The 21,010-nt window shown below is 34.1% G+C and overlaps 1 long non-coding RNA gene and 1 pseudogene across 1 annotated transcript; one reads left to right on the top strand and one right to left on the bottom strand.

Annotated features, from left to right (window-relative positions):
- Positions 1–1,205: 1,205 nt before the first annotated feature.
- Positions 1,206–17,552, top strand: LOC107887113 (uncharacterized; annotated as a pseudogene).
- A 2,262-nt stretch (positions 17,553–19,814) lies between these two features.
- LOC121220197 (uncharacterized) lies at positions 19,815–20,522 on the bottom strand. Its single transcript, XR_005917369.1, has 2 exons — positions 20,433–20,522; positions 19,815–20,364 (listed from the first exon to the last, which is right to left on the bottom strand). It is a non-coding gene; the product is annotated as an uncharacterized lncRNA (long non-coding RNA).
- Between the last annotated feature and the right edge of the window lie 488 nt (positions 20,523–21,010).

Here is a 21,010-nt window from a genome sequence, read left to right as displayed (position 1 = left end):
CCTTAAATATGAAGATAAACATTTTTCAGCATACTTAAACTCACATCCCTTATATTGTCAATAATGTGATTATTTAATCAAGCTAAAACTCAATGGATAACTTATAGCCAATTCTATAAACATGCAAACTACATTAGAAAATAAATAAAATAAACTAAAAACTCTATCTCACACGTATGTGTGTGGAGATAATGTATTTAGAACACAAATTTGTGTTAAAAGTATATAATAAATAATAAAAATATGATTAAAAAATAATTAATAATTAATATATACAATTGATGAATGAAATAAATTATGCATGATAAAATTAAAATGTATAAAAATATCAAAATAAAACTTTGGTCGAATGATAAATTTAAAATTTTACTAATACAATTTGATTCAAATCTCACTATTAAGTTTTTTTATAAAAAATTATAATACCATCAAATAATATAATTTATTTTAAATACGAAATCTAATTTAATTTTTATATTTTCTTATTTTAAATGCGAAAAAATATTAAAGTATTTTTTAGAATTTTTTTATTTAAAAAAAACATTAAAATATAATAGAATAATATAAAATATTTTAAATGTGGAATGACATCGAAAAACCGATTGTTTTGTTTTAAAAATAGATGTCTTTGACATCCAACTATAGCACTGAATTATTTTTTTTTGAATGGCACTTCTAAAAAAAGTACTTCTACATAAAAAAATGTATTCAAAAAAATGTTTAGAAAAAGAAAGTATATTGGGTGGCCTTGAAAGCTTTTTCATTAGCCAAATTTTTTTCTACGAGAAATTTAAATTTTTTTTGTAAGCTAAATAAATTTAAAGTAATATGAATTGATTTAACTTAAATAGGATATAAAGATTTTACTTTTTTCATTTAAGAGGTAGGAATTCTTATTTTTCCCATAGCCCACTGCATTTGTTAGGTTAGTGTTATAATAATTTGTTATTTTTATAATATTTAATTTATAATAATAAATAATTAAATAATAGAATAATAATTTTCCTAATTGAATTGACGCAAGATTTTGGAGGACAGCAACTCAATAATTTAAAAATAATATAAATAAATAAGTTCAAGCCGAACACTATTAAGACCAAAATGATCCGTTATTTACGAGACTGCCATTTCCGTTAGGTTGTCTGAATCTGTGCTGTAGAAGAGCGTATAATATTTCCAAAGCCCGTCCTCTTACTACTTAAGCTCCAAAGTAAACCTTTTTCCTTCATTTCAACAATTTTATTGGCCACTTTCCGGGAAAAAAAATCCAGATCAGGTAAAGTTTTCACCTTCCATTTCCTCTTTATCGTCTTCTTGTTTCTTGTCATAGAACAGAAAATTCAACCAAAAATTAAATTTACATATTGACTTTTTTTTTGTTTAATTTAGTTTCTTACTCCGGAAACGTACGAAAATAATCATGCCGTGTCTTTATTTTTTTTTAATTTCGAAATATTTTCATTTTTCACATTTTTATATTTCATCTGTGCTTGGTTCAACTCTCCACTTTGGCTGATTTTTTTTTAAATCTTAAATTTTGAGGTTTTACTTTTTTTCCCACAGTTTCTTGGCACCCAAATAGGGTTTCTGAGAGAACATAACTTAATTTCTTTTCTTATTTTTTACCTTTTTAATTCTTTTTCTTTGGTCCGTGGGGTTCTATAAGTGAAGTAATTTTAAGGTAAGAAGATACTGAATGTGGTATTTCAAAAAAAAAATCATTACTTTTGTATATATTCTTGCTCTATTTTTCCTTTTTTTATTTTCTATTGTTGATGTTTAAAATTTAAATTTATGTACTTTGTTAGAGCGAGAACTTTCATTTGTTAAGTTAAATTGAATGATACAAAACTAATTTAGATGCTGTTCTTCATTATAGATTTAATTGGTTGAGATCCAATGGAAAATAAGGAAGATGAGGGTTTTTTTCATAGCCTTTCTAGGAAAGAGCTTCAAAGTTTGTGTAAGAAGTATGGTTTACCGGCTAAGAGGTCCCATTCTGATATGGCTAAATCATTGGCATCTTATCTAGAGGTACTTTATTGAGATACTGTCTTTGTTGGTAATTAAGAGTTAGGGATCTGAAGCATATTGCACTGCTTTTTGCGCCATTATGTAGCTGTTCGATATGTCAACTTACATTAGCTTATAGTTTCATTCTTTTATAGTTGGTTCCCTTGGTATGTTGTATTCCTGTTGATGGTAACGGTAGCATGTACTATTCATAGGAGTAGTTAGTTAGATATGGTTTTAGAACTTCCTGAATATGAGAAATTAGGGGGAAAAAGGAATCTTTGAGTTTCAAAATAGAAAGCTTGTAAGTTGTTACGGGAAGTGGGATTTTTAAAAATTTATATTTAGTATGTTATTAATGCCGCAAAGAAACAGATTACAACTTATTAAAATGGATCTGAACGAGAAGAAGTAAATGATGATTGGTAATTGGGGCAGGGGGCAGGAATACCATTTGTAAGTATTCAAAATGGAGATATGCCACACTTGTTATTTTTTATTGCCATTTTTTTTTATATTTTTATAATGAAGAAAGTTTGTTGGATAGACATGCTCATTTTTTTTTCTTAAACAAGCTAAACTAAGATAAATGTGATTCTAACTAATGCAGTATAGGAGGATTCTAGCAACATCATATCTAATCTGATATCAAAAGGTATCTTTACAACATAAGTTGGCATTATTGTTGATTAAGAAAGTATTTTATTAAGCAATTATTCCATTTAACACAGTATAGCATTTATTTGTAAATGGACACATCATTAATGAGAAATAATGCTTCTTGAAATATGGAATGTTGATGAAGCCATGTGCCAAATGGATTAATGGAAGAATTTACTTATCCCTCGGAATTGATGAAATTTTAGTTTGAGAGCCAAAACAAAAAATTTATATCATTAGTTTGTTGAAATTGGCATTTCTAGCTGTAATGAGTTTTTTGACTCTGCTTATTTATTGCATACTGAAGGCATGTTTTTGTGGAGTTGATATTTCTATTCACTATTGGTTGGACAAGATTTCCTTGTATTTTCTTCCCCTCATTTATGCATTTAATGAATTATGTTATTTAGTAATCCGCGTCCGGATATTTTCTTACAGTTGCAGACTTGGATGTGAATTGTGTCAGCCTATTATATACTGCACAAACTCTAATATTTCTTTATTCTTCACATGGATCTTTTATTTGCCAACACAAGCTCCTAAATTTACATAAACTTTGAAGATTTTTTTTGTCCAATCATAAAATATCTCGGAAAAAAGTATGCAGAACCAGAGATTGGTTTCAATGACATCGGGGGAAAGATTCTATGGAATTCAAGAGGCTGGAAATCCTTTGTCCCTGAAACTACAACTGCAACCTGGAGCATCATTAAACACCTTAAGGGATGCTGGAAAAGGTTTATACTGCTCACTGTGTTCCTGCTAAGTTTGTTCTTCATTTTCTTAAATTAATTTTATTACTATGTTTACTTTAATTGATGCATCATTGTATGAATAATCTTTGGCTGCTTCTGCAGATCACTATGGACTCATCTCTTGTCCCCTAGACAGGTGTAATGGAGGGAACTATTCTCAAGCTGTTCAATATAATGCATTGGGTTGTTGCACAGGGGATAAATTTTATCATAAGGTTTGCTTCTATTCATGGATTTTTTTTTCTTTTACTTCTGATGCAGCTAGATAAATACCATATGATTCCTCTCTACTTCTTCTCAACCTCTTGTTCTCTCATCTGGCATGTGTTAGGTTATGTAGTTGTTCTTGAGTGAAAGATATAGACCTTTTTTATCTATTCAGAAGCGAGAAGGTTAATTCTCCCCCAGCCCCACACTACCATCAAAAGGAAAAAGAAACTATGATGGTGCATATGAACCATACTGGATGACACTTTGTATTTTAGTCTATAGAAGATGACAATTAATCCAATGGCTGCGTTTAAGTAAAATGTATGCTGGCTCGTAGAAGCTTGAACCTTCAATGCTTAATTGTATTTCAAGAATTGAAAACTTGTCTTTAATGATATGTCAAATGCAGGACGGTGGTGGTGGTGACTCTATTTTGTTTCAGCGAAGACCACATTCTCATTTTGTTAGTCAGTATGATGACAGTGGTTTTAAGAATAAAGAGTTCCAAACTATAAGCTCCAGTAGAGATTGTTTGAGTCTCTCAAGAGATGGAAGGCTGAATGATATGCCTCAAATTGGACATGAAGACACAGATGTTGCTGCATGTTTTGATGGGCCTTTCTTTCCTTCTTCCATAAACACTTCAACTGTTTCCCCCCTTCTTTTCAGTTTCATGTCAGTTCAGAAGAGGGGATCAACCTTTATGTAGATTTAAATTCAAACCCATCAGAGTGGATTGAGAAACTGAAAAGTGAGGTTTCAATAAGCCAGGACATGTCCCATTGCAAGTCTAAGACTTTTCCTAAGGAGCTTGGGCGCTTTGGGGAAAGTAGTAAACAGATGGAGAGATCTTTTCAGTTGAATGTAGATACTGGGGAAATGAAAGATGACTTTATACACTCTGGATTACCCCCAAATTTGATCATAAAGGAAACGAGTTCATTGCAGTTTGATCATCCTGATCGAGATAATGGATCCTTCGGCTCAGCTGTAATGATACCATGTGGCAGAGCTGTAGATTTGTCAGAGCATTTAGAAGGAGATCGAGGACTGACCTTAGTTAGAGCTCATCCTGATTCTCAGGAGCAAATAATTTCTGCTATTGCACCATGTGCTAAAGATGGGTGGTTGGTAGCCCCTAATTCAAATATTAATTCTCCTAGGGAGAAGTTAGGTGGTGATGGTGCATTAAATATATCAAATGGTCCTCTGAGTCTTCTGAGGAAGGAAAATGAAATATGTGAAAATTGTACCCTACAAAGCAGTTGTCATCTTGTAAGTTCTGGTCGAATAATTCCTGGATGCCAGCCAGATGGTTCATTACTGATGCAAAAGCCTGAAGATGTGGTTCCCCAGAAAGATGCATTACATTCGCCTGGTGATAATGGTGAATTTGTGGATTTAGTTGATCCAAAGCATAAGTTTTATGCAGACCAAGGTGGGCTAGCAGGCTCAACTGATCTCAATCAAGAGACATTTAGGACCCGGCTGCCTACATTAGTTGAAGAACAGGTGACATTTAACCTCCTATAGCTTTGAACTTCATTAATGCTATGCATGAACTATTGTCAATACATAGCCATCATTAGTTGATGTTTTGCCCCACTTTTTTATTCTTCCTGGTAATTGGAAAAAATATTGCATTCTTTGTTGTATGTACGGTGAATGTTTGTATACCAGTCAAGGAATTTGCTTGATATGTGTGTTTGCTTGCATGTCTGTGCCTTTGGGTCATTTTGAATCATTGACAGATAATTAAAGTAGGGTGAATTAATTTTTAAATGGTTTCTTGTTGTTTAATTACAATGTTAAGTCAATATCATTCAACATTGTCAGAAGGGGAAAAGAAACAGATAACAATAGATTACAAGACAACTAAATGCAAAAGTTTGTTCTTCCGTTCCTTGTTTACCCCATGTCTTTCTCTCTCTCTATGGTGGCATTGTTTGTCAACTTTCATGTCTTAAGGCAGAAGCGAGGGCATTGCTTTTGACCAGTTTATGTCTGCTTCAGGTTTTGTGTAATAAGAAATTGGATTTTAAATTTAGCTTTTGTGAGATTGATTAATAGTTTATATTGGATCGAGTTTTAGTTACTGGAAATTGGGAGCTTTAAACAGAATGAGAGAAGATAACAAGAGTAAGAGAGAGATTGAAATTAGAGGAAGATATATCTTCTCTAAGAAAGTAAATAGAACTTAAATAACAATACTTATTGGATATTTATTCTTTATTATAAGGGAAAGGTTGATAGATTATGAACCTATTTATATACCGAAAATCTGATAAAAGCAAGCTATAATCGACTATTTTTCCTTTATGGTAACTCTACTTTCAGATTTGCAGAAATTGCAGTGTCCTTTCTAATGTAAAATGATATTAAAGTGATCTTTTATATATATTTTTATTATGATTTCCCTCTGCAAGGAGCCATCAATTAGTTGTGTGCTCTTAAGGCAGTCAATCTGTCTTGCACTTTTTATGTGAGTGCTTTTTCTTTTTTTCCTTAACTGGACTACAGATAGATTAGGATCATTTCTTCTTCTTTTTTTCCCCTCTAAATAGAACTATATAACAGAAAATAGGCAGATATTTAGTGAGTATTGCTAATGATATTAGTTTCAAAAACTGCAACAACTTGCATTCACTTGTAAAGTTTATAGGTAAATGATCAATTTTATTTTGGTGAACTTAAATCTTAGTCTATCATCTATCTACTTTGTGAAAGATATTCCTCTCATCCTAGTTTAACTTTCTGCAAATCAATAACATAGTGATTTTTTCCATCCATGATTGACATGATTTCTACTCCTTCCCCTTTCTGAATTTTATTCTATTCTCATTCTTTCTGCATTACGTTACTCCTAGATTAATGTGAGTGTCAAAATGTACCAGTTAGCTATTATTTAGAAAGTTTAAAGTATTGCTTTTGACATTTAATTTTGTACATTGCTAAGTCTTCGATCGTTCTTTATGGTATCTTTTGTGGGTTCATCTTATGGGTAGAACAAAGTTCTTTTCTTATCTGTCTCTTCTAGGCTTTCTTTTCCTCCCTTTTTCAGCACCACCACTGCATGAATAAAATAATTCTCTTTCAAAAGAGATTTTTCAAGTTCCAGGTATTTTAGATGATAGTATAATCAAATGAATTTTTTTTTTGTGGGGTGGGGGGTGACACATCTGTTTTTCCTCAGTACACTCAATGAAACAACTAAAGTTTTACTGTATTAAACTGCTTGCAGGATAAGAGCAAAATTAATAATTGGGGAGAGAGTTCAGAGTAATTATTCTTCTTAATTTAATTATATGCTACCAAATTTTTATTTTGTGTTGAATTGAGTGCATAATTGCCCTTTTCAGATGCTCACAAGATGAGTTATTTGAAAATTGTAGAGGACTTGATAATGTTGAATCTAATGGACTCAGCAAAAAGAGGGCATGTATAGATGGCGATAAAAATGACTGTAGCTTGCTTGATGCCAAGATTTTAAGAAGCACAAAGCATTTGATTAAGGTCCTTCCCAGAAGATCCACGCGGCTGGTTTCCAAGGTTCATTTTTGTGCTTTCCTTGTCATGCAATTATTTGTGGCATTTTCCCCCTACTGAAATAATTCGCATATTTTTATTTATAGCCACCCAACCCCAATATGGAACATGAAACCATTCATTTATTAATATGCAAAACATTTTGTTCTTTCTGTGCTCTTGATTTATGTTTAACCTACAAGGAAATCTGAAATTCTGAAGATGACAAGAGTTTTATGTTGGTCCTGTTCTGGTAACATGTTTGTCTTTATACAATTAGTTTGTTGTTAATTCTATCATGTATATGTGAGAGCTGTGCAGTTGTAACTTTTTATTTAGCTTGAAGTACCCATGTCCGACACATATTCGTATTGGTGGACACACGTCCAAATCTGACAATCACACCCAAGATGGAGAGTGATTTTAGCACCTTTAAGTAAAAGATGAAATTAGAGATGAATAATTTATTGAGGAAAAACTCTCTCAAAAGTATGTATTTCTTGGAAATATGTACAGGAATATATATACATGAATCAGTTAAGGAAAGAATATCTCTAATTAGAATCTCTAAAGATTTAGCTATTCAATGTTGTCAAATAAATCAAAGATTCTCAACACTCCCCCTCAAGTTGGTGCATAAATGTCTCGCATGCTCAACTTGCAAAGAAGATAAGTCTTACAACCAAGCCTTTTAGTAAAAACATCAACCAATTGTTTTCTGGATTTTTCTTGATAAAATGGCGATCTATTTTGATAAGCTTGGTTCTAATCGTGTTGCATTAGATTTTGAGCTATGCTGATGGTCGTTTTGTTGTCACAGTACAAGGTTGATCCATTTTTATTCAACAACTTTAGCTCTTCCAATACATTTTGCAACCATAAAAGCTCACAAACACCTTGAGCCATGGCCCTATATTAAGCCTCTGCACTTGATCGAGTCACAACACTTTGTTTCTTGCTCCTTCAAGTGACTAAGTTTCCTCCCACAAAGGTACAATATAACTCGTTGTAGACCTTTTGTCATCAAGAGAGCTAGGTCAATCTGCATCTGTAAATACTTCTATCTTGAGATGACTATTTTTGGAGAAGAGAATACCTTTGCCTTGTGCAGACTTCAAATAGCACAAAGTTCACAATATTGCCTGCATATGGACTTCACGAGGATCATGGATAAACTGACTTACCAAACTAACTGCATAGGCTATATCAGGTCAAGTATGAGCGAGATAAATTATTCGTCCAACGAGTCTTTAACATCTCCCTTTATCCACCATTTCATTGATCTCTGCTTTTAACTTGTGATTACTCTCAATAGGTAATTATGCTGGTTTGCAAACCAACATGTTAGTCTCTATCAGAAGATCTAAGATATACTTTCTTTGGGAAATAAAGATTCCCTTTTTCGATCTGGCCATTTCTTTTTTGTGGAAATATTATAACTTTCTTAAGCCTTTGATTTTGAATTCCTGAGTCAATTGTTTCATAAGCTGGGTCATTTCTTCCTTGTCATCTCCTGTCATAATTATATCATCAACATAAACTATAAGGAGAGTAGTCTTACCTTTGTGATGTTTTATAAAGAGGGTATAATCAGCATTACTTTGTTGATTGCCAAATGACACCATGACCTTGCTAAATCTGTCAAACCAAGCTCAGGGAGATTGTTTTAGTCCATATAAGGCATTTTTCAGTCTATATACCTTGAATATCTTTATCCTTAAATCCTGAAGGGAACTTTCATAAACACTTTTTCTAGGTCTTCATGTAAGAAGACATTCTTTACATCAAGCTGCTGTAAGTCGTATTTGAATTTTGCTACACATGATAAAAGGATTCTAATCGTATTCAATTTAGCAACTGGGGCAAATGTTTCTTGGTAATCTACTCCATATGTTTGAGTGAATCCTTACGTTACTAATTTGGCTTTGAGTCTTTCAATTCAACCATCAGTCTTATACTTGACAGTGAACACCCATTTGTAGCCAACCATTTTCTGCCCCTTAGGAGGATTAACTAGTTCCCACGTCTCATTTTTGCTAAAGCCCTCATTTCTTTAATCATAGTCCTTTTCCATCTTGCATTAGTGATAACTTTTTTCCAATCCTGTGAAACAAACATAGAGAACGAAGACAAAGTAAAATCTCTAGAAGATGAGGATAAAGAATTATAAGAAACAAAGTTAGAGATAGGATGTAAAGTGCAAGTTCTAACACCTTTTCTTTGAGCTATTGGTAATTCTAAATCAGTAGCAAACTCAAGTAAAGAAGACTCACCTGATAGTGAAGAGTTAGGGCATAGAGTAGATTGGATGATGACATCTTCTTTCTTGCCTTTTCTTGTGTATGTACTTAAATCAGGCCTATCCAACAACTGTTCACTAGTATTCTCTTGAATTAAAGTCTCTGTTGAAACTAAATTCTCCCTCGATAGAGTAACAGAACAAGGTGTCATCTCTTCATTTTCAATGACCTCCCCCTGAAGAGGTGGTTGTGATGAATTAAAATAGGGTTCATCCTTACAAAATGTTACATTCATACTTACATAATACTTTTTAAATGGCAGATGATAACATTTGTAACCCTTTTGTTTGGGAGAGTATCCAATGAAAACACATTTGACTATTCGAGGATCCAGTTTGCTCCCATGTCGAAGATGGACTTAGTGGACACAACCAAAGACCATCGGTGAAATTGGGTAATCCATCTTGCCTTAAGAGGCATTCGATTAATGAGATAAGCAGCAACCAAAATCGCATCCCCCTAATAAGGCTTTGGGATGTTCGTTGTGAACATAAGTGATCTAGTAACCTCCAAAAGATGCTGATTTTTTCTTTTGATAACACCATTCTGAGCGCTTGTACCGGGACAACTGGTTTGATGCAAAATCCCATATGATTCTAAATAATCATTAATTTCATACTTGGTTCCGATATCAGTTCACAAAATCTTAACATTAGCATCAAACTGAGTAATCAATTTATGTAACAAAATAATGATTACCAGATAAAAAAAGTAAGGTGAGTAGGGCCTCAAACATCAGGATGAATAATCTTAAAAGGAACAGTACTTCTATTATTACGTAAAAGATAATTGTTTCTTGTATGCTTAACAAACTCACATGCATCACAAACTAAAGAGTCTAATTGAGTTCTTGAAAACAAAGTAGGAACCATCTTAACAAAAATAGTAAATGATGGATGTTCTAACCGTCTATGCCACTGAATTATCTCTCGATTGACATCTTTATTGTCACCAATTAAGGCTTGAGGCATACTGGAAAATCGATCTAGAAGATATAAGCCATCAAACCTATCACTGCCATTCATGTTCCTGTCCTGGAGGTCCAGAAAGACACAGTGATCAAGAAAGAATTCAAGTTTACAAGTTACGGCTTTAGTGATTGTACTAACAGATAAAAGGTTAATTGACAATTTAGGGACATGGAGGATAGTGATATTGGGAGTACAAACAACATAAGTTGTTCTAAAGACGGAAGTAAGGGAGCCATTTGCACACTATCTTTAGATGGACAAGTAGTATAGTTAATTAAATAAGCTTTTGTTTGACCCTGTCATATGTTTATTCGCACCGGAATCAATAATCCAAAATTCAGAAGTGGATGAAGAATTGAAAATAGTACTTGATTTTGCATAATTAGACTTAGCACCTGAGGTAGAGTCCAATTGAGACAAGAAACATTGAAGATGTTGAATCTTGTCTAAGGTAAAACTCCCAGCAGAAGTGTACTAGTCCTTTGTTGTCACAGAGTCTGACAAATTTGCCTTAGACTGAGAATTACCCCCTCGCTTTCCACCACAACCTCGAGCGGGTCAACAATGTAACTTCCAGCACGAATCTTTAGTGTGCCGAGGCTTACCACAATAGTCACACGTCAAGTGATCCTCGTCAGACTTACCACCCGGTGGACCATCTTGATTAGTAATGTGGCCAGCTTTATCAATAGGTGGATTATAGAGCATAACAATACGATGACTCTCTTCCTATTGTACATAAGAGTGTCTCATGGAGAGAAGGAAATGGAGTTTTGCCAAGAACTTGAATCGGAATCTGATTATACTCTGTATTCAACCCAACCAAGAAATAAAAAATGCGCTCCTTTTCCACCATTTTGTGAAAATTTTCGGCATCATCATACCAGTCGCCTGAAAATCTTGATTATAATAAAGTTCTTGCCACAACCCACTTAATTTAGCAAAATATTGAGAAATCGTTAGATCCCTTATTTTGTACCATGAATCTTATTACAAATCTCAAAAATTTGCGCATCATTCCCAACATGAGAGTAGGTGAGAGCAGAACATTCCAAATTTTTTTTGTAGTATCAAGTAGCAATAAGTTTTGAAAATATGGGGTTGCATAGAATTGAAAAGCCATGCCATAACAAGAGAGTTCGTTGAATCCTATTGACTAAAAGTTGAATTAGTATGTATCCCTGCAAACCACAAGCCTTGATAAACAAAGTAAATCACGATTTCTTGTCTTTAGACATAATGCTGAAAAAAACAACTAATTTCCCAAAAAAAAATCTGCTTGAAACATTAGAACAAAAAACACCCAAAAAGAACACAAAAGAGATCTCACATACAAAGAAAACAAAAAAACTTAGCCAAAATACACCACCAATCAGAGGAGAAAGACTGGAAGGAGCAGAGAGCATAGTGACGGCGTCAGAAAGAACACGGTGGCAGTAGGTGAAGGCCACGAGTGGCGCGTGAAACGAAGATACCGTAACTTGTGATGGTGTGTGACACAAAGATACCGTAACTTGTGATGGTGTGTGAAACAAAGATACCATAACTTGTGATGGTGTGTGAAACAAAGATACTGTAACTTATGACGGCGCATGAGGCCCATGCGAGAGTCTTCTGGTCACCGGCTTCTGGGGTTTCGCTGGCGAGTGGATGTCGACTCCAATGGTAGGGCGGTAAGAAAAAAAAATAAGGGTAGATGGAAAGTACCAATTCAATTTCTAGGATTTTTTTGAACAAACTTTGAAATTCAAAAAAAATGATCCCACAAATCGGATTCAAAAATTGATACCATGATAAAATTAAAGAGGAATACTCTAATGTATTGAGGAAAAACTCACTCAAAGGTATGTATTTCTTAGAAATATGTACAGGTATATATATACATGAAACATTGAATCAATTAAGGAAAGAATATCTCTAATTAGAATCTCTAAAAATCAGTTATAATCTCAAAAGATTTAGCTATTGAATACTGTCAAATAAATCAAAGATTCTCAATAGTAAAATTCCAATATCCCCCATCAGAAACTGGTCTTTCACCTTTTGAGGTTTTCAAACTCCACCAACTTTGTTGTCCTATTGGGGTTCATAACTTTTTTCTCGTATCTTTTTAACAGGTATGAGATTCTAGATGCACCGCTATTGATGCATAGCATGTGATAAATGTTTGTCATTACCTAAACATATCTGGTTAATAAATTATAATAGTTATTGGTTGCATATTTTGCAAGATAATATGAATGAATTGCGTGTAAAATTGATTTTAGACCCTTTTCTCGATTCAAGAAGACATTCTAGTTGTTCAGATATATATTCTCTATTGTACCTTCGTCACTGTATTCCAACTCTTTACACTTTCAAATCTTGGGCTTACCTTAGCTGAAGGTGTTCATACCTATCTACAAAAAGTCGCAAATGGTTGATTGTCTAAAATTGGTGACTAGTTGGTTTCCCTGAACCAAGGATCAAGTAGGTTTAAAGCTCCTAAGAACTTGTATTTCAAAATGAGCTCTTTTGGATTTCTTTTTCCCTCTGTTCTTTTGCTGTGATTGGGATGCGTTCTTATTCAATTCCAGGTCGATTAGTGGCAAAACATGTGATATGTTTGTTACTATGCAAAACTTGAAAAAAAAATCCCTGAACAATTGGAAAGTTTCTAGTAATTCATTTTGGCAGCTATCAGACTATTCTGCGGCAAACATGGAAGTTTCTGGATTTGGATATGATATATGTTGGAATTCCTTAAATTAAGCAGATTTTCTACCTTAGTTCTAGGAATTTCCTTGTACCATTAGCTATAATCAAATTACTAATTTTTAGGGATAGGCTAATTTCTAGAGATTATTTCCTTTTTATTTTTCCTGTTATTCTTTAAAAGGCTGTAGTCAGATTAGAAGAAATAAGAATAATTCTTCTTCCTAAATTTGTACATGGTATCAAGAGCATCAGGAATTCAGTAGATCCTGCTCTTTCTTCTCTTTTCTTGTTCTGTTTTCTCTGTTAGAAACCTTACTCTCATGGGTGACACCGAAAATTCCTATGAGACTCTTCATAAACTTCGGCTAACCAAAACTCAACTTGAGGCTGTTCATAAATTACTCGGGACTCCTACAGCCAGTGGGTCACTAGCTATTCACGGTACTGCTTTAAATACTACACACGAACCTATCACAACTTCCTGGATACTAGACTCAGGTGCATCCGACCACATGACAGGTAATCTAAGTTTGTTCCACACCTATTTACCTTGTCATGATCACTCTCGGATTCGCATAGCTGATGGATCTTACTCGCTGGTGGCTGGAATGGGGACAGTTAGACTTACTGAAAATTTTTCCCTTGATAAAGTTTTACATGTTCCAAATCTTTCCTATAATTTACTCTCAATTAGCAAGCTTACCAAGGATGAAAAAGTACTTGTTGAATTTTCTGCTTTAGGTTGTGTGGTTCAGGAACAAGAATCGGGGAAGATGATTGGCACTGCTAAAGTTGATGATGGCTTATATGTTTGGAACAAAAATAGTTCACAAGAAGGGATGGCCTTATCTACATCCAAAGAAGATTCTATCATGCTATGGCACCGTAGACTAGGACACCCAAATTTCATGTACTTGAAGAAATTGTTTCCTCTACTATTTCTAAATAAGAAAATAAGTTCATTGAACTGTGAAGTTTGCCAACTGTCTAAACACACTCGTGTCCCTTATCCTTTGAAACCTTATGTTCAATCTCAACCTTTCTCTTTAATCCACAGTGATCTATGGGGAGCTAGTCGAGTAAAAAACATCACAGGGGCTAGGTGGTTCATAACTTTCATTGATGACCACACTAGAGTTTGTTGGATCTATCTCCTTAAAGAAAAATCTGAAGTCTCTAGAGTTTTCAAAAATTTTCATTCAATGATTCGAACCCAGTTCAATTCAAATATTCACACCCTTAGAACTGATAATGGGAGAGAGTACTTTAATTCTATCCTAAGTCCTTATCTTTCTGAGCAAGGAATCATACATCAAAGTTCTTGTCCTGACACCCCTCAACAAAACGGGGTTTCCGAGAGGAAAAATAGACACCTTGTAGCCGTGGCTCGTGCTCTTATGTTTACTATGGGTGTACCAAAGTATTTATGGGGAGAAGCTGTCCTCACTGCTTGTTATCTTATAAACCGACTCCCATCTAAGGTATTAAACTTTCAAACACCTTTACATACTCTTCAAAAAAGTTTTCCCTTGTTTCGTGTTCCTAATCTCCCAACCAAAACATTTGGTTGCAAAGCATTTGTCCACAACCATCAACCTAACCGATTTAAACTTGATCCTAGAGCCCACACTTGTGTCTTTTTTGGTTACTCACCTACACAAAAAGGGTACAAGTGCTACTCTCCAACCTTACACCGGATGTTTGTGTCTCTTGATGTTACTTTCTTCGAAAATGAGCCATATTTTTTAGCCTTTCATCTTCAGGGAGAGATACTTAGTGAAAATGAGATCTTGAGCAATCTTCTCATTATACCTCAAGGCTCTATCAGCCCTACCACCACTACAAAACCTGCTGAAAATCCTACAGCCACTGTTATTCCTGTTTTGGAACCTGTTTTTCCTATCTCCACTGTTTAGCAACAAGAAACAAGGGTGATTAACCATACTAATGAAGAAAAACAGCCTACTCATTCTGAAAAACAATAAGAAAAAACTCAGGGGCTTCGTGTATACTCTTGGAGACATCAGCTGCCTGAGACAGAAACAGCAGTGCCAATGCCATCTTTACCCGAGGACTGTCTTGAGGAAGAAGTTTCACCTCCTTCATCGTCCATCTATCTTCCAATTGCAGTAAGAAAGGGCACTAGGAGCTGCACTCAACATCCCATTTCTCGGTTTGTATCCTATGGAAACTTGTCTAAATCCTACAATGCCTTTGTTTCTAATGTTGACTCTATAGAAACTCCAAAAAACATAGAAGAGGCTCTTAAGTCAACCAAATGGAGGCAAGCTGTGTTGGAAGAAATAAAGGCTCTTGAAGACAATGGAACTTGGGAAATATCTAAACTACCTACTGGGAAGAAGACCGTGGGTTGTAAGTGGATTTTCACCACAAAATTTAAACCAGATGGGAGCATTGATCGATACAAGGCTAGACTTGTGGCCAGGGGTTTCACTCAAACATATGGGTTAGACTATGAGGAAACCTTTGCACCGGTGGCCAAATTGAATACTATTCGAGTGCTTCTCTCAATTGCTGTCAACTTAGAATGGCCTTTGATCCAATTGGATGTAAAGAACGCTTTTCTCAATGGAGAATTAAACGAAGAAGTCTACATGGATTTTCCGCCTGGATTCGAAGGAAGCAAGGGCCAAGTATGCAAGTTGAAGAAGTCCTTGTATGGACTAAAGCAATCCCCTAGGGCTTGGTTATTCGTTTTGCCAAAGCCATGACTAGTAGACATTATACTCAAGGTCAAGCTGATCACACCTTATTCTACAAACACTCGGATAATGGGAAGTGCTGTATTCTCATTGTCTATGTAGATGACATAATATTAACAGGGGATGATTCTATTGAAATTGAAAGACTAAAAGAGTTCTTAAGTCTTGAGTTTCAACTTAAAGACTTGGGGAATCTTCGATATTTTCTAGGAATGGAGATTGCAAGGTCAAAGGCAGGTATTTCAATCTCTCAAAGAAAGTATGTTCTTGATCTACTTTCTGAAGTTGGACTGTTGGGTTGCAAACCAGCCGAGACTCCTATGGAACCCAACCTTAAATTAGGAACTGATAAGGATGGAGAAGAGGTAGACAGGACGAGATATCAACGGTTAGTGGGAAAACTTGTCTATCTTTCTCACACTCGTCCGGACATAGCTTTTGGAGTAAGTGTCATAAGTCAATTTATGCATGCTCCTAGGGAGAAACATTTGGAAGCTGCCTACAGGATATTGAGATACTTAAAAGGGACTCCTGGTAAGGGGTTGCATTTCAAGAAAGATGTAAATCGAAGCATAGAAGTCTACACTGATGCAGACTGGGCAGGGGCAGTTAATGACAGGCGCTCCACAAGCGGTTACTGCAGCTATGTTTGGGGTAATCTCGTGACATGGAGGAGTAAAAAGCAATCTGTTGTGGCACGCAGCAGTGCTGAATCTGAATATCGAGCTTTGTCCCACGGTATATGTGAAGGAATGTGGTTACAACGGCTAATGGGAGAACTAAAATTATCCTATACAAAACCTATAACATTGTACTGTGACAACCAGGCAGCAGTTAGCATAGCTCATAACCATGTACACCATGACCGTACCAAGCATGTGGAAATTGATCGCCACTTTATTACGGAGAAAATTAACAAAGGGGAAGTTTGTGTTTCATATCTACCTACAAGACAACAAGTAGCAGACGTGTTAACCAAAAGCTTGAGCAGAAAAATGTTCGAAGAAATTATGGGCAAGTTGGGTTTGATTAACATCTACACTCCAGCTTGAGGGGGAGTGTTGGAATTCCTTAAATTAAGCAGATTTTCTAACTTAGTTCTAGGAATTTCCTTGTACCATTAGCCATAATCAAATTACTAATTTTTAGAGATAGGCTAATTTCTAGAGATTATTTCCTTTTTATTTTTCCTGTTATTCTTTAAAAGGCTGTAGTCAGATTAGAAGAAATAAGAATAATTCTTCTTCCTAAATTTGTACAATATATGTTTTAGCTTTTTATTCACAGTTTGTCTAATATATTCAATTTATTCTTCCTCAGTGAGTTTATGAAGTACGTGCTGGCCATGTCCTGAGTATTGTTTCAGCTCACATTAGATTCATTATTGCAAAGCTGAGTATTGTCTATATAGTAAGTTTCAACTCTATGCTCTCCCCTCTGCTTTAGTTTCTGCATAATGATATTTTCCTAGCCAAGTAGGTTTTGATGGCCTACTCAGACACAACATAATGATATTCTTATTTTTGGTACTGAACAAATTCTACATTGGGGGATGGGTTTGAACAGAGGGTTCAAACTCGGGATATGGTGTACAAACTTAGATGAATGCAATTTAGGAATTTGATTTGTCCCTTAAATTTTCATACATTATACCTTAACTTATAGTTGATTGATAAAATTTAATTGCTACTTTTACTACTGTTTTTGCTTTCTCACCCTTCATTTTCTTAGTAAAATAAGCAAGTTTCCTAAAGCTATTGCAAAATTAAATAAAATTCATAAGCCTTTTTTAGTCATTCATCTATGTGAAGTGTTAACGAAAGTGTCGGTGAAATTTAGCTATAATTTTTCAAATCTTTGTTAGTAGCATTGTCCGGACAAAAAAACTTATTTATTCGTGTTACTTCTATACGTCACAATCACGTTTAAGGCGTTGGAAAAAATTACAGTTTAATGTATAGCTTTCTGGTTTTTTAAGGATAGAATTGAATACCATAAGAACTGAACCAAATTCTATCGATTGGGATTGGTTTGGTTAGATTAAAAAATCTCTTCGGTTTGGTTCAAAATAATTAAAACAAATTGAAAGAATACATTCGATTGTTACTTGGACTAAAACCGAATCGAATTCAATAAAAACCAAACTGAAATCGAACTGAACACTGAGATTAGAACTTTTGTTCGGTCCTAGATTTTGATACATTCATATCATATTGTATTTTGTTTTAGTGTTATTTTGGTATCAAAATTAGCTGAGTTTTAAGCTTGGTTCTCGTATTCATGATGCCAACTTCTTGCAGGTTCATTCATTCTTAGGAAAACAGGTTTTCTCAGACATAATAATAGACTGATACGGTATATCATTCAACTTGCTGCCTTCTTATTTTGTAATTTTTAAACAATTTTAAAAGCAAATTGTATTTCTTGAAAATTTGATACAAAAATAAAGATCATCTGTCGTCGCCGCTTTTCTTCTTGTGGTTACGTTAGTTCAACGTTGGAGTAAATATAATTGTGGATATATACGACATTGTTATGTTCAATTTGTTTTTTTTAATATTTAATGGATACTTAGATGATCGTAACTTTAAATTTATGGGTGCTTTAACAGAAATGAAGTGACTATAAGTAAGGTGATTATTTTTAGCACTATACATCATATCTACCATTCGACTTTTAACCGACTTACGTGTTAACTCTGTGGGGATGTAATAATTTCTTGTTAACTCTGGTTCTTTGGAGGGTTAAGTTGATTGACTCGAATTTGGTTCGATTTTTATGCCGGTTTTTTTGTCAAAGAGGGTTTGAATTATTGTCCATTTAATAAAAGAGTTTCAATTTAAGTGTACTATATACTAATCTTTATATAAATATGTAAATTATACACGATAAAAATTAAACTATTTTAACATTTTAACTAACAAATAGTGCTTGTGGATCGACTCAATCTAGGTTTTGGGGAGGAAAAAATTTCTTGGGCCGTAGATTAAGTCTTTGAAAACATGGATTCCGAGAGTATCTCAACGCATGCTTCTAAAGTCATATTTTGAAGAAAATAAAATTGTCAAATTGTTTTAAGTTGGACCTCACTTAATTGACAGTTTTATTTGAATAAAAGAATGGCAAAAATACAAACCAAATCTCAAAAATAATTACTCAATTATACAAATATCTATAATCTAACATTAACTCAGTTTAAGAAAATGATAAAATTATTAAAAATAATACCATATGTTGTCACTGGATATGGGAATATTTGATTTGCCTTGCAAGTCTTTATTGACATGGAAGTACCCATTTTCTACTACTACTACTACTAATAATAATAATGCACCTTAATGAAATAAGACAAGCAGAGAATCAGCAAAAAGTTTTTCTAAGAAAAACATTATTTCCACGACTTTAACAACCATCGATTCTTTTTTCCTGGGTAAACTATAAGCCCAAGTATTAATGAAAGATCAAGTCTTTTCTCGAGACTAGGTCTTATTTAGTTTAGTTGGTTATTATGTTTTATTTTTTTATATCTTAATTTTCTTTTTTTTAGCTATTTAGTTTATTTTTGAATAATTTGAACACTTTATTTTATTTGTATTTCGCTTATATATGTGTGTATATATATATGAGTGTTTTTTCCATCATCAATGATGTAGAACAACCTTCTTTCTTCTAAAAACTTTTATTGTATTAGAGACTTTTTCTTTCGACAACAATCCACTTTTGTTGCAAGTTTCTAACTTCTTTGACACCGACGACTAGGTCATCCAAACAATGAAATCTCAATTTTATTTTGAATAAATTTGCATTACCAATTTCAACGAAAGATAAATACTCATTTTATAATGCTTGTTCTTATAACAAATCTCATTGATTGTCATTTTCTCATACAACTTTGATTAGTGATTCACCTTTTAGAAAGAATTTTCAACGATTTATAGGGATCATCACTAGTTTTATCAGTAGATAAAAAATTTTATTACTACCTTTTTGTTGATTAATACACCAGGTATATTTGGTTATACACTCCAAGAACTAAAAATGACATCCAATCAATCTGTTGGTAGAAATCTTTTCCAAGGAAAATAACTTCATTTTACAATGATAGTGGAGGAGAATTTTAAGGTATAGATCCTTATCGTCAATCTATATATAACACCCCAAACCCGGCCTAGACGTTATGGCTGAATCTGTGATGTCACATTCGAGTGTTTTTCCAAAACACTAATTGATGAAAAATCTATTTTTTATAAACACTTCTTTAGATTCTTAACAAAAGGTTAGAAGGTCTAGCTCATTGTAAAACTCAAGTTATTTAGGTAAAATACCACTTCAACCAGTTTATTATTAACTTTAAAACCGTATTTGGTACGAAAGCTTTTAAAACGTGTTGCGTGAGCATGATATTTTCAGAAAAACCTTTGTTTATATTTTCATGAAAATCGGCGTCCCCTTGCTTTGATCGATCCACAAACCGTTGCCAGCAACCCCTTTTTCAATCCTTAGAGGCTACCTGCAACCATACATCCCTTGTAAACTATTACCTCACTCAAACCATTATACCAAGTGTAAAGAACTTACCAAACTCGTAGACTAAGAGCGAGGGTTAGCAGTATTCGGCAAATGTCCCAAAGCACACCTTAATCCCGATGCACGAGATGTAACAATCTTGCTCCCTAGAAGAAATCGCCAAAAGGAGAGTTATTAAACATGATTAATTCAGCCAAAACCAAAGAGGAAAAGAGAGAAACAACATGATGGAAAGGGAGAAAGAACTTGCCCTAACCCTTAACCTAATGCTCAAGAACCCACTTCAAAAGCCGAAACACGATAAGAGTTGAGAGAGTTACAGAGGGGTTCAGCTCTTAGAGAAAACAGTGTCGGCTCAGAACCAAAGAAGAAAAGCTAGATTCGGCAAGGTTTAAAGAGGTAGAAAAAGAATAATAATAATAATAATAATAATATAATAATAATAAAGTATTTGGCTAATAGACCAAAAGAGAAGATGAAAGTTGATGACCGATTGGGAGGAAGAGAATGAGGGTTCGGCAAATGGTGAAGAAGATTAAGAAAGGAAAAAGAGGAAGATCAATTACTCAAACACAACCTTGAAGACAAAACCACAACAGGCTAGTATGCAGAATGCCCGAGTGGTCACT

The sequence above is a fragment of the Gossypium hirsutum genome, chromosome A03 (genome assembly GCF_007990345.1).
Source record: "Gossypium hirsutum isolate 1008001.06 chromosome A03, Gossypium_hirsutum_v2.1, whole genome shotgun sequence".
Classification (NCBI taxonomy): Eukaryota; Viridiplantae; Streptophyta; class Magnoliopsida; order Malvales; family Malvaceae; genus Gossypium; species Gossypium hirsutum.
Note: the sequence above shows the minus strand (reverse complement) of the source record. Positions and strands in the feature narration are given on the sequence as shown.